The sequence below is a fragment of the Staurois parvus genome, unplaced genomic scaffold (genome assembly GCF_062004578.1).
Source record: "Staurois parvus isolate SC_StPar_1 unplaced genomic scaffold, SC_StPar_1.0 ptg000046l, whole genome shotgun sequence".
NCBI classification, from domain to species: domain Eukaryota; kingdom Metazoa; phylum Chordata; class Amphibia; order Anura; family Ranidae; genus Staurois; species Staurois parvus.
Window position 1 is genome coordinate 165999 of NW_028317842.1, and position 14790 is coordinate 180788.

The 14790-nt window shown below is 38.1% G+C and overlaps 1 protein-coding gene across 1 annotated transcript in view; it reads right to left on the reverse strand.

Annotated features, from left to right (window-relative positions):
- Nucleotides 1-14790, reverse strand: part of LOC149470416 (ribosomal protein S6 kinase alpha-2-like) — a 55351-nt gene that overhangs the window by 20518 nt on the left and 20043 nt on the right. The gene's annotated exons all lie outside the window — the stretch shown is intronic.

Consider the following 14790-nt stretch of genomic DNA (forward strand, 5'->3'; position numbering starts at 1 on the left):
TTTCCAAAGAGAGTGACTCTCCTATGAAAAAAATAAAACATAGAAAATTCAGATGAATGAATATCCAGCAAACCTTCACCAGAAATGATGTATGAATAGACCAAAATTTGTAAATTATAAAACAAAACCAAACAAGTTCACATATCTGTTTGAAACGTAATTCAGTTTCTTTGATCTATAATGAAGTAATGGTCTACATCAGGGGGATTGAATTAAAATTCAAGGAAGTCCGGTAACTAAAATGTTCTTCCAGCCGAGGTCTGAATATCAAGTTTGTCTACATGGTGACTTTGCTTTGTAATCATGCAAACTTACTTTAAATTGTTAATGTAGATTTTTTTTTTTGTGGTGTTTCAAACGTTTGTAGCAAAGATGAGTGGTAATAAATCAAATTACAGACTAAAACTTGGACACCTAAAAAAACGTTTACAGTATGTAACTGACCATCCCCCCAGAGACTGACCTGTACATTCATATGGTAATATGAAGGTTATTGGTATAACATGTGTCTCCTATGGGGCCCTGGAGTAGGAGGGGGCCCCTATAGGGAGGTTGTGAAGGGAACTAATTTATGAAGTTTCCAGTATAGAAGGTCTGAAGTCGGACCTCAGAATCATCACTAGTCACCCATCCCCCTCTGTGCAGTAAGAGGCATTCGCTGATCTGTCTTAGCAGTGTAGATGTGTTGTCCTCTGAATTCTACTACAGACTGACATGGGCCCTGAATGTCTAATGGAGTCACCAATCCCAGAGATGATCCTCTGCTAAAACCTTATAGGATGTCCGATATCATGATGGTTATTATTATTACTACTAGTGCTGATATCTCTCCTGCTGCCTGTCCTTGATTTAGGAATACTTTATGTGAGGATCAATGACAGGATTGGCACAGTGTACACTGCAAGCTGTACAGAAAGAGTAAAGCTGGCCATACAGTGGTAATCATTTGTGTGAATGTTTGTAAAAATGTTGTCAGCACATTTGATAACGCATCAGAGACTTTAATGAAAGTCATTTGATGGAGCTTCCAATTTTTTGTTTGCTTTTAAAATTTCAATTTTGTAATGCATTGAATTTGCTAAAAGAAAATCAAATTCACCATTAGAATTTGATTCCTTTTGAAAAAAAAATTCCATCTTGCTACTTTTTCATCACTAAGGGTGAAATCATAGATATGACCCCATTCTGTCTTTAAAAAAAAAAATGTATTTTCTAAAAAAAAATTCAACCTGCTTAAGTCATGTGGCTTCATGATTCTTAAGCCAGCCATAGGTCACTGCTGAACCGGCCAAGATTTCACCCATCAATGGGCGGGCTGATTGTACTCAGTTGAATTGATGTATGATTTGGGTACAACCAGCCTTTTGGATTTTTACATACAAATATTACCAGCAATTATAGCTGCTAGCAGTAATCACTGTGTTCTCCCAGCAGGGATTGCTCCCTACACCCCCACACAGAGAGAACACAATGGCTCTGTAGGAGGGACTCCCCATCAACACTGACCCATGGTTGCAGGAAAGAAAGTTGCATCATTTTATGGCCTGTCTCAGTTACACCTCTAAAGAAGGGTGGGTGTCACCATCACATTTCAATGTCCATGTTTAGTAAAAAGGACTCACTATTGTGTAGATCAATATATCCAGCTTTAAACCTTCCTGGACAGAAACACAGAAAAGTGATGGCAGAAAAAGACTGAGTGGTCCACCGAGTTTGCCCTTTTTTTTTTTTTTTTTAATTTATGTTTTTTTCAGGGGGGTTGTTTTTTGGTTTATGTTTTTTTTGTCAAATTTTTTGTCTGAGTATAGATCTATGCTTGTCCCAAGCATGTTTGAAGATATGTACAGTTGACTGGCTCACTACCTCTACTGGAAGTTTATTCCAAGTATCAACTACTCTTTCAGTAAAATAATACTTTCTGAGATTAGTTTTGAACTTTCCTCCAGTTAGTTGGAGGTCATGTCCCCGTGTTCTAGATTTTGGTATCATGTTTAAAATCATTCCCTCCTGAACCTTATTCACCCTTTTGATGTGTTTAAAGGTTTCAATCAAGTCTCCCCTTTCCCTTCTTTCCTCCAGACTGAACATGTTAAGTTCCTGAAGTTGTTTTTGATATGTTTTATCCCCCAGAACTTTCACCATTTTTGTTGCCTGTCTCTGGACTAATTCTATCTTATCAATATATTTTTGTATATGAGGCCTCCAGAACTGGACACAGAATTCTAAATGAGGTCTAACTAAAGATCTGTAAAGGGGAATCAGGACCTCCTTCCTCCTGCTGGTGACCCCTCTAGTGATATAAAGATCTATATAAAGGAATCAGGACCTCCTTCCTCCTGCCGGTGACCCCTCTAGTGATATAAAGATCTATATAGAGGAATCAGGACCTCCTTCCTCCTGCCGGTGACCCCTCTAGTGATATAAAGATCTATATAGAGGAATCAGGACCTCCTTCTTCCTGCCGGTGACCCCTCTAGTGATATAAAGATCTATGTAGAAGAATCAGAACCTCCTACCTCTTGCTGGTGTCCCCTCCCTCTAATGATATAAAGATCTATATAGGGAAATCAGGACCTCCTTCCTCCTGCCGGTGACCCCTCTAGTGATATAAAGATCTATATAGAGGAATCAGGACCTCCTTCCTCCTGCCGGTAACCCCTCTAATGATATAAAGATCTATATAGGGAAATCAGGACCTCCTTCCTCCTGCCGGTAACCCCTCTAATGATATAAAGATCTATATAGGGAAATCAGGACCTCCTTTCTCCTTCTGGTGACCCCTCTAGTGATGAATCCTAGAATTCTATTTGCTTTCCCTACTGCCTGGTCACACTGCTCATTTTGCAATCATGTGAAATAAGTACCCTCAAATCCTCTGTAGTTCTGGCCAACACTATACCCCCAATGTTGTACTATCTCAAATGATTCTTTTTCCCTAGGTGCATAACTTTACATTTAGAAACACTGAACTGCAATCCCCACTTTTTTTTTTAATCAATCTTCCAGCAATGCCAAATCATGTTCCATGTTACAGACACCTCCAGGGATATCAACCCTATTGCATATCTTTGTGTCATCAGCAAAGAGACATCCCCTACCCAGCAAACCTTTAGTTATATCACTTAGATTAGATTAGATTAACTAGAAAAGGACCTTGTATGGAGCCCTGTGATACACCACAAGGGACTGGTCTATTATCCAAGTGAACCCCATTTACAACCACACTCTGGTATCTATCCTGTAGCCAGCTGCATATCCACTGAACCACCCAAAGTCCTAGCTTGTACAACTACTCAGTAGGCAATTGGATACACAGCCACTGTGCATCCGAAAACTGTTATTTTGTCTCCAATTTTGGATAAAGTAGGGAGGGATTAGAACGCCTGTAATGGTTTTTTTGCTGTCTGTTTCCTCACTGGAGAGATCAAACCAATTGCCCTGGTGACCATAGACACTGGGACTGAGATAAAAGTGAGAGAAAATCTGAACATTTCTGATGACCTGCCCAAAATTCAGCCAATGGGTGGTCCTGTCTGCACCCTTCCACATGACACCCTTCATTCTAAAAATACTGGATATTCATGCAAAGTTCTTCTTTTTGAACCCTTTAATGTTCGCATTGCTCAGCCATCCAACAGCAGCAAACGTTAGTCTAGTCTTTCCATCACATTTACTGAATTTTCTCTAAAAGTTTTAATTTCACATCCTCCTGTGTCTGGTGCCATGGGCTTATGGATTATGGATTAACTATACAACAGTACACCACTAAAAAATAATAAAATAAAATAGAAAAAAACAGAGGGAACATGATCAACAGAAGTGATGGGATGCAGTATATACAGTAAGCAGACAATGGACAATAGTACAGGTGGACCCCCCAGGAAGCCAATAGGAACAGTAAACACTGGCAGTGTTATCCTAATGACTACCACAACCAATTCAACAGACAATGTTAGCTGTGCAGGACCTCAAGAGTAAATTTGAACTCATAATAAAGTATTCTAGATGCAACGGTTATTAAAAACACAATCCAATGAATATGTATCTGCCAAACAGATCACACATACACAGCTCCATACACTAGAACATTTTTTAACCTCACACAGAAAGACCAAAACTCATATTTATTTAAAATAATTGGATGTAACTTCTATGAATTTCCATTTTTTCAGCAATGAAAATGTTTAAAACATTTAAATTCCCCTCATAAAATACAATGTGTTCATTAACATAAATAATAACAAAAAAAAACACTGTTAGGGATATTATTTAAAAAAAAAAAAGTCAAGCTTTATTGCCTTAAAAAATAAAAAAATCCAAGAGAATAAAAATAAGTAAACATTTTTACAAAAACAAAACAGCTTTCTGTGCCTTCCTAATGTCACCAACAAAAACACAAATCCAAGAAACTGAAGTAAGTTGAGCAAAAAAGAAACAAATCAAACCCAAATTTCCTACTCACGATATCCTCCCATTTTATTGATCTGTTTTTAATGGACTTTCCAATATAATTTTGGGAGTTCTAAATATTTTTTTAAACATTCTGTGGTGTATCCATATTTTTTGAGTTCTCCCTCCTTGATTTGGAGTTCTTCCAATACCAGCTAATAAAACAAAAGGTACCTAGTTTATCTGTGCTACATGGAAATCCCTCACTTGAGTGTTCTGACAAATGGACACAAATTAAGTTACCCAAAATGTAAATACTTTACTAAATTATATCACTAGAGATAATAGATCTCAGAGAACGTTCATAGTTATAGCAACCTTCCAGCACATCTTTTTGGAGGGAAAATTACAGGGTCTCCAATGGTCAAGTTAGACATTCCTGAAAGGCTGGACACCCTTATTGCATATCTAACCAAGAGGATCCTTTGAAATGGGTATCTGGAAAACAAAGAGATCTGGACCCCATTGTCTACATAACAATCCAGGCACCAAATAGTCTCAGTCTATTGTCACACCTAGCATACAGTATCACCTGTAATTAATAGAATATCCCCCCTGGGCAGCTTACATACAAATAAACAATTCCCATCTATCTTCACAACCTGGACAGATAAGACAACGTATTACACAACCATATCGATCAAACTCTAAATAAAATATATTTTCTATTATAAAATTATTTATATCTGTCAATGGAGATCTCACATACATTTATATTGCAACTCATGTGGACCCTTTTGTTTAATTCAACAGGAGTACAACATTGTACATAAAAATCTCACAGGTCTAATGCTATGAGCTCTGGCTGAGAACATAAAGATCACATTGACCGGGAAAGTTCCTGAAAATGTTTTTTTTAAGGTTCCTGAAAACAGATTGTGGTCCATTCTGAGACTTCATAGTTTAATAGAGCGTGTTCTAGAGAAGTGCCACTAATATCTTCTGATGGCCTTTAGCATGGCGTCTGCTATCTTGTACTCGGTACAAAAAGTGAAGCAACAATTTTCCATGTTTTATATGATGGTTTTATATGATGGAAGTATCTGCCAGAAATATTGGTGGCCACCAAGATACTTCTGGCAGCAGATACACCTTTCCATCAATGCTGGCCAATGTTTATTACATTCCTTCCTGAAGGACTTTAAGCAAAAAATGAGTCTTTTGACCCCCAGTTACTAAGAGGAAGAAGAAGAGGAAAAAGAAGAGGAAGAAGAGGATGATGATGAAGAAGAAGAAGAGGATGAAGAAGAGAAAGAAGAAGAAAAGGAAGAAGAGGAGGATAAAGAAGAAGAAGAGGATGAAGAAGAGAAAGAAGAGGAAGAAGAAGAGGATGAAGAAGAAGAGGATGAAGAAGAAGAAGCAGAAGAAGAAGAGGATGAAGAAGAAGAAAAGGAGGAAGAAGGAGGAAGAAGAATAGGAAGAAGATGATGATGAAGAATAAGAGAATGAAGAAGAGGAAGAAGAAGCGGAAGAAGGAGAGGATGAAGAAGATGAAGAAGAGGATGAAGAAAAGGAAGCAGAAGAAGAGGAGGATGAAAAAGAGGAAGACTTGAAGAAGAAGAGGATGAAGAAGAAGTAGAAGAAGCAGAAAAAAAGAGGATGAAGAAGAAGAGGAGGAAGAAGAAGAATAGGAAGAAGAGGAAGAAGAAGAGGATGATGAAGAAGAAAAAGTAGAAGAAGCAGAAGAAGAGGATGAAGAAGAGGAAGAAAAAAAAGAAGAGGATGAAGAAGGGGAAGAAGAAGAGGAAGCAGAAAATGAAGAAGAAGAAGAGAAGAGGATGAAGAAAAGAAGAAGAAGAGGAAGAAGAAGAAGAAGAAGAGGATGAAGAAGAAGAGGATGAAGAAGAAGAAGAACAGGATGAAGAAGAGGAAGAGGATAAAGACAAAGAAGAGGATAAAGAAGAAGCTGAAGAAGAGGATGAAGAAGAAGAGGATGAAGAAGCAGAAGAAGAAGATGATGATGATGAAGAAGAAGATGAAGAGGATGAAAAAAAAGAATAAGAAGAGGATGTAGAAGAAGAAGCATAAGAAGAAGAGGATGAAGAAGAAGAAGAAGAAGAGGATGAAGAAGAGGATGAAAAAGAGGAAGAAGAAGAAGAATAGGAAGAAGAAGAGGATGATGAAGAAGAAGAGGATCAAGAAGAAGAGGATGAAGAAGAAGAAGAAGAAGAGGATGAAGAAGATAAAGAAGAGGATGAAGAAGAAGAGGAAGTGGAAGAATAGGATGAATAAGCTGAAGAAGAGGATGAAGAGGAAGAAGAGGATAAAGAAGAAGAGGATGATGAAGAAGAAGAGGATGAAGAAGAGGAAGAAGAAGAGGACGAAGAGGATAATGAAGAAGAAGAGGAGGAAGAAGAAGAATAGGAAGAAGAAGAGGATGAAGAAGAGAAAGAAGAAGAGGATGAAGAAGAGCATGAAGAAAAGGAAGAAGAAGAAGACGAGGAAGAAGAAGAGGAGGATAAAGAAGAAGAAGAGGATGAAGAAGAGGAAGAAGAAGAAGAGAATGATGAAGAAGAAGAGGATGAAGAAGCAGAAGAAGAGGATGAAGAAGAAGAAGAAGTAGAAGAGCAAAAGAAGAAGAGGATGAAGAAGAAGAATAGGAAGAAGAAGATGATGAAGAAGAAGAGAATGAAGAAGAAGAGGATGAGTAAGATGAAGAAGAGGATGATGAAAAGGAAACAGAAGAAGAGGAGGATGAAGAAGAGGAAGAGAAAGAAGAAGAAGAAGAAGAAGCAGAAGAAGAGGATGAAGAAGAAGAAGAAGAGGAAGAAGAACAGGAAGAAGAAGAGGATGATGAAGAAGCAGCAGAAGAAGAGGATGAAGTAGAAGAAGCAGCAGAAGAAGAGGATGAAGTAGAAGAAGCAGAAGAAGAAGAGGATGAAGAAGAAGAAGAGGATGAACAGGAGGAAGAAAAAGAAGAGGAAGAAGAAGAAGAGGATGTAGAAGCAGAAGAAGAGGATGAAGAAGAGGAAGAAGAAGAGGACGAAGAAGAAGAAGAAGAAGAGGACGAAGAAGAAGAAGAAGAGGATGAAGAAGAAGAGTAAGAAGAAGAAGAAGAAGAAGAAGAAGAAGAGGATGATGATGAAGAATAAGAGGATGATGAAGAAGAAGAAGAAAAAGAAGAGGAGGAAGAAAAAGAGGAAGAAGAAGACGAGGATGATGAAGAAGAAGAAGAGGATGAAGAAGAATAGGAAAAAGAAGAGGAAGAAGAGGATGATGATGAAGAAGAATAGGAAGTAGAAGAGGATGAAGAAGAAGAGGAAGAAAAAGAGGAAGAAGAAGAGGATGAAGAAGAGGATGAAGAAGATGAAGAAGAGGATGAAGAAGATGAAGAAGAGGATGAAGAAAAGGAAGAAGAAGAAGAGGAGGATGAAGAAGAAGAGGGCGAAGAAGAAGATGAAGAAGAAGAAGAAGAAGAAGAGGAAGAAGAAGAAGAGAATGAAGAAGCAGAAGAGGATGAAGAATCAGAAGAAGAAGAGGATGAAGAAGAAGAAGCAGAAGAAAAAGAGGATGAAGAAGAAGAAGAAGAAGAAGAAGAAGAGGAGGAAGAAGTAGAACAGGAAGAAGAGGAAGAAGAAGAGGATGATGATGAAGAAGAAGAAGAAGCAGAAGAAGAAGAGGATGAAGAAGAAGAAGAGGATGATGAAGAAGAAAAAGATGAAGAAGAGGATGAAGAAGAATAGGAAGAAGAAGAGGATGAAGAAGAAGAAGAAGAGGATGAAGAAGAGAATGAAGAGGAAGAAGAAGAGGATGATGAAGAAGAAGAGGATGAAGAAGAATAGGAAGAAGAAAAAGAGGATGAAGAAAAAGAAGACGATGAAGAAGAGGATGAAGAGGAAGAAGAAGAAGAGGAAGATGAAGAAGAAGAGGATGAAGAAGAGGAAGAGGATGAGGAGGAGGAAGAAGAAGAGGATGAAGAAGAAGAAGAGGATGATGATGAAGAAGAAGAGGATGAAGAAGCAAAAGAAGAGGATGAAGAAGAAGAAAAAGAAGCAGAAGAAGAAAAGGATGAAGAAGAAGAAGAACAGGAAGAAGAGGAAGAAGAAGAGGATGATGAAGAAGAAGAAGCAGAAGAAGAAAAGGATGAAGTAGAAGAAGCAGAAGAAAAAGAAGAGGATGATGAAGAAGAGGATGAAGAAGAAGAGGATGAAGAAGCAGAAGAAGAGGATGAAGAAGAGGATGAAGAAGAGGAAGAAAAAGAGGCTGAAGAAGAGGATGAAGAAGAAGAAGAAGAAGAGGATGAAGAAGAAGAAGAAAAAGAAGAAGAGGAGGAAGAAGAAGAACAGGAAGAAGAGAATGACGAAGAAGAGGATGACGAAGAAGAGGATGAAGAAGAGGAGGAAGAAGAAGAATAGAAAGAAGAAGAGGATGAAGAAGAGGAAAAAGAAGAGGAAATAGAAGAGCATGAAGGAGATGAAGACGAGGATGAATAAAAGGAAGAAGAAGAAGAGAAGGATAAATAAGAGGAAGAATAGGATGATGAAGAATTAGAAGTAGCAGAAGAAGAAGAGGATGAAGAAAAAGAGGAGGAAGAAGAAGAACAGGAAGAAGTGGAAGAAGAGGATGAAGACGAAGAAGAAGCAGAAGAAGAAGAAGAGGATGAAGTAGAAGAAGCAGAGAAAGAAGAGGATGAAGAAGAGGATGAAGAATAGGAAGAAGAAGAATAGGAAGAATAAGAGGATAAAGAAGAAGAGGATGAAAAGGAAGAAGAAGAAGAAGAAGAGGATGATGATGAAGAAGTGGATGAAGAAGAGGAAGGAGAAGAAGAGGATGAAGAAGAAGAGGATGATGATGAAGAAGAAGAAGAGGATGAAGAAGAGGATGAAGAAGAAGAAGTAGAAGATGATGAAGAACAGGATGAAGAAGAGGATGAAGAATAAGAAGAGGATAAAGAAGAGGATGAAGAAGAAGAGGATGATGAAGAAGAAGAAGAGGATGAAGAAGAGGATGAATAAAAGGATGATGATGAAGAAGAAGAGGATGAAGAAGAAGAAGAGGATGAAAAAGAAGAGGAAGAGGATGAAGAAGCAGAAGAAGAGGATGAAGTAGAAGAAGAAGAGGAGGAAGAAGATCAGGAACAAGAGGAAGAAGAAGAAGAAGAAGAAGAAGCAGAAGAAGAGGATGAAGTAAAAAAAAAAGCAGCAGAAGAAGAGGATGAAGTAGAAGAAGCAGAAGAAGAAGAGGATGATGATGAAGAAGAGGATGAAGAAGAGAATGAAGAGGATAAAGAAGAGAATGAAGAGGATGAAGAAGAGAATGAAGAGGAAGAAGAATAGAATGAAGAGGAAGAAGCAGAAGAAGAAGAGGATGAAGTAGAAGAAGCAGAAGAAGAGGATGATGAAGAAGAAGAGGATGAAGAAGAATAGGAAGAAGAAGAGGATGAAGAAAAAGAAGAAGATGAAGAAGAGGATGAAGAAGAAGAAGAGGAGGAAGAAGAAGAATAATAGAAAAAAGTAGAGGATGATGAAGTAGAAGAGGATGAAGAAGAGGAAGAAGAAAAGGAAGTAGAAGAGCAAGAAGAAGATGAAGACGAGGATAAAGAAAAGGAAGAAGAAGAAGAAGAGAAGGATGAAGAAGAGGAAGAAGAAGAAGAGGATGAAGAAGAAGAAGAGGAAGAAGAAGAGGATGAAGAAGAAGACGAAAAAGAAGAAGAGGAGGAAGAAGAAGAACAGGAAGAAGAGGAAGAAGAAAAAGAGGATGACGAAGAAGAGGATGATGAAGAAGAAGAAGAGGACGAAGAAGAGGACGAAGAAGAGGAAGAAGAGGATGATGAAGAAGAAGAATAGAAAGAAGAAGATGATGATGAAGAAGAAGAGGATGAAGAAGAGGAAGAAGAAGAGGAAATAGAAGAGCATGAAGAAGATGAAGACGAGGATGAAGAAAAGGAAGAAGAAGAAGAGAAGGATGAAGAAGAGGAAGAAGAAGAGGAGGAAGAAGAGGATGATGAAGAATAAGAGGATGAAGAAGCAGAAGAAGAAGAGGATGAAGAAGAAGCAGAAGTAGCAGAAGAATAAGAGGATGAAGAAGAAGAGGAGGAAGAAGAAAAACAGGAAGAAGAGGAAGAAGAGGATGAAGATGAAGAAGAAGCAGAAGAAGAAGAGGATGAAGTAGAAGTAGAAGAAGCAGAGAAAGAAGAGGAAGAAGAAGAATAGGAAGAACAAGAGGATGAAGAAGAAGAAGAAGAAGAAGAAGAAGAAGAAGAAGAAGAGGATGATGAAGAAGAAGAGGATGATGATGAAGAAGAGGATGAAGAAGAGGAAGGAGAAGAAGAGAATGAAGAAGAAGAGGATGATGAAGAAGAAGAGAATGGAGAAGAGGATGATGAAGCAGAAGAAGAAGAAGCAGAAGAAGAGGATGAAGTAAAAAAAAAAGCAGCAGAAGAAGAGGATGAAGTAGATGAAGCAGAAGAAGAAGAGGATGATGAAGAAGAAGAGGATGAAGAAGAGAATGAAGAGGAAGAAGCAGAAGAAGAAGAGGATGAAGTAGAAGAAGAGGATGATGAAGAAGAAGAGGATGAAGAAGAATAGGAAGAAGAAGAGGATGAAGAAAAAGAAGAGGATGAAGAAGAGGAAGAAGACGAAAAAGAAGAAGAGGAGGAAGAAGAAGAACAGGAAGAAGAGGAAGAAGAAAAAGAGGATGACGAAGAAGAGGATGATGATGAAGAAGAAGAGGACGAAGAAGAGGAAGAAGAGGATGATGAAGAAGAAGAATAGAAAGAAGAAGATGATGATGAAGAAGAAGAGGATGAAGAAGAGGAAGAAGAAGAGGAAATAGAAGAGCATGAAGAAGATGAAGACGAGGATGAAGAAAAGGAAGAAGAAGAAGAGAAGGATGAAGAAGAGGAAGAAGAAGAGGAGGAAGAAGAGGATGATGAAGAATAAGAGGATGAAGAAGCAGAAGAAGAAGAGGATGAAGAAGAAGCAGAAGTAGCAGAAGAAGAAGAGGATGAAGAAGAAGAGGAGGAAGAAGAAGAACAGGAAGAAGAGGAAGAAGAGGATGAAGATGAAGAAGAAGCAGAAGAAGAAGAAGATGAAGTAGAAGAAGAAGAAGAAGAAGAAGAAGAAGAAGAAGAAGAAGAAGAAGAGGATGAAGTAGATGAAGCAGAAGAAGAAGAGGATGAAGTAGATGAAGCAGAAGAAGAAGAAGATGAAGTAAAAAAAAAAGCAGCAGAAGAAGAGGATGAAGTAGATGAAGCAGAGGATGAAGAAGAAGAAGAGGATGAAGAAGAAGAAGAAGAAGAGGATGAAGAAGAAGAAGAAGAAGAGGATGAAGAAGAAGAAGAAGAAGAAGAGGATGAAGAAGATAAAGAAGAGGATGAAGAAGAAGAAGAAGAGGATGAAGAAGAAGAAGAAGATGAAGTAAAAAAAAAAAGCAGCAGAAGAAGAGGATGATGAAGAAGAGGATGAAGAATAAGAGGAAGAAGAGGATTAAGAAGTAGAAGAAGAGGATGATGAAAAAGAGGAAGAAGAGGATTAAGAAGTAGAAGAAGAGGATGATGAAAAAGAAGAGGATGAAGAAGAGGAATTCCAGTACGGCAAAAAGTGTCCCTGCAGAGAGCTCCGCTATTTCTTTGACAGTTCCTTGACATTTATAGCGGTTACAAAAAAATGTATCTATTTGTTTCTGAATAAAAACATCTGTATTCTAAATGGATACAAATACATTTTTGCTATAACTGTCAAGGAACTGTCAAAGAAATAGCGGAGCTCTCTGCAGGGACACTTTTTGCAGGCTGTAGATGGGATGAAAATCGGCCATTTTTTTTTTTACCGTTGTTGGTAACGTCGGCCGCTTGAACGATCGATTTTTCGTTTTTTAAAAGAAAAATCAGCCGATTTTCGACCCATCTATGGCCTGCATAAGTCACACAATTTCAATGTCAGACTTGAAGAAGAAGAGGATGAAGAAGAAGAAGTAGAAGAAGCAGAAGAAGAAGAGGATGATAAAGAAGAAGAGGAAGAAGAAGAAGAAAAGGAAGAAGAGGAAGAAGAAGAGGATGAAGAAGAAGAAGAGGAAGAAGAAGAAGAAGAAGAAGCAGAAGAATAGGAGGAGGATGAAGAAGAAGAAGAAGTAGAAGAAGCAGAAGAAGAAGAGGATGAAGAAGAGGAAGAAGAAGAAGAGGATGAAGAAGAAGAGGATGAAGAAGAGGAAGAGGATGAAGAAGAAGAGGATGAAGAAGAAGAGGATGAAGAAGAAGAAGAGGATGGAGAAGAGGATGATGATGAAGAAGAAGATGATGAAGAAGAGGAAGAATAGGAAGAAGAAGAAAAGAATGAAGAAGAAGCTGAAGAAGAGGATGATGATGATGAAGAAGAAGAAGAAGAGTATGAAGAAGCAGATGAAGAAGAGGATGAAGAAGCAGATGAAGAAGAAGTAGAAGAAGCAAAAGAAGAGGATGAAGAAGAAGAAGCAGATGCAAAAGAGGATGAAGAAGAAGAAGAAGAGGATGATGAAGAAGAAGAGGATGAAGAAGATGAAGAAGAAGAGGATGAAAAAGAAGAAGAAGAGGATGAAGAAGAGAGTGAAGAAGAAGAGGATGAAGAAGAAGAAGAGGATGAAGAAGAAGAAGAAGATAAAGAAGAAGAAGAGGATGAAGAGGAAGATGAAGATTAAGAAGAAGATGAAGAAGCTGTAGAAGAGGATGAAGAAGAAGAAGAAGAGGATGAAGAAGAGGAAGAAGAAGAAGAAAAAAAAGAAGAAGAGGAGGATGAAGAAGAAGAAGAGGATGGAGAAGAAGAGGAGGAAGAAGAAGAAGAAAAAAAAGAAGAAGAGGAGGATGAAGAAGAAGAAGAGGATGAAGAAGAAGAGGAGGAAGAAGAAGAATAGGAAGAAGAGGAAGAAGAAGAGGATGAAGAAGAAGAAAAAGTAGAAGAAGCAGAAGAAGAAGAGGATGAAGAAGAAAAAGAAGAGAATGAAGAAGGGGAAGAAGAAGAGTAGGCAGAAAATAAAGAAGAAGAAGAAGAAGAGAAGAGGATGAAGAAAAGAAGAAGAAGAGGAAGAAGAAGAGGAAGAAGAAGAAGAAGAAGAGGATGAAGAAGAAGAAGAAGAGGATGAAGAAGAAGAAGAACAGGATGAAGAAGAGGAAGAGGATAAGGACGAAGAAGAGGATAAAGAAGAAGCTGAAGAAGAGGATGAAGAAGCTGAAGAAGAGGATGATGAAGAAGAAGAAGAGGATGAAGAAGAAGAGTATGAAGAAGAAGAAGAAGAAGAAGAAGAAGAAGAAGAAGAAGAGGATGAAAAAAAAGAAGAAGAAGAGGATGAAGAAGAAGAAGCATAAGAAGAAGAGGATGAAGAAGAAGAAGTAGAAGAAGAAGAAGAGGATGAAGAAGAGGATGAAAAAGAGGAAGAAGAAGAATAGGAAGAAGAAGAGGATGAAGAAGAAGAGGATGAAGAAGATAAAGAAGAGGATGAAGAAGAGGAAGAAGAGGATGATGAAGAAGAAGAGGAGGAAGAAGAAGAATAGAAAGAAGAAGAGGATGAAGAAGAGGATGAAGAAGAGGAAGAAGAAGAGGAAATAGAAGCGCATGAAGAAGATGAAGATGAGGATGAAGAAAAGGAAGAAGAAGAAGAGGAATAAGAAGAGGAGGAAGAAGAGGATGATGAAGAAGAAGAGGATGAAGAAGCAGAAGAAGAAGAAGAGGATGAAGAAGATGTAGAAGTAGCAGAAGAAGAAGAGGATGAAGAAGAAGAGGAGGAAGAAGAAGAACAGGAAGAAGAGGATGAATACGAAGAAGAATCAGAAGAAGAAGAGGATGAAGTAAAAGTAGAAGAAGCAGAGAAAGAAGAGGATGAAGAAGATGTAGAAGAAGAAGAAGAGGATGAAGAAGAGGAAGAAGAAGAATAGGAAGAATAAGAGGATGAAGAAGAAGAGGATGAAAAGGAAGAAGATGATGATGAAGAAAAGGATGAAGAAGAGGAAGGAGAAGAAGAGAATGAAGAAGAAGAAGAGGATGAAGAAGAAAAAGTAAAGAAGATGATGAAGAAGAGGATGAAGAAGAGGAAGAAGAAGAAGAGGATGAAGAATAAGAAGAGGATGAAGAAGAGGATGAAGAATAAGAAGAGGATGAAGAAGAGGATGAAGAAGAAGAGGATGATGAAGAAGAAGAGGATGAAGAAGAAGAAGAAGAAGAGGATGAAATAGAAGAGGAAGAGGATGAAGAAGAAGAAGATAATGAAGAAGCAGAAGAATAAGAGGATGAAGAAGCAGAAGAAGAAGAGGATGAAGAAGAAGAAGCAGAAGAAAAGGATGAAGAAGTGGAGGAAGAAGATCAGGAAGAAGAGGAAGAAGAAGAAGAGGATGATGATGAAGAAGAAGTAGAAGAAGAAGCAGAAGAAGTGGAT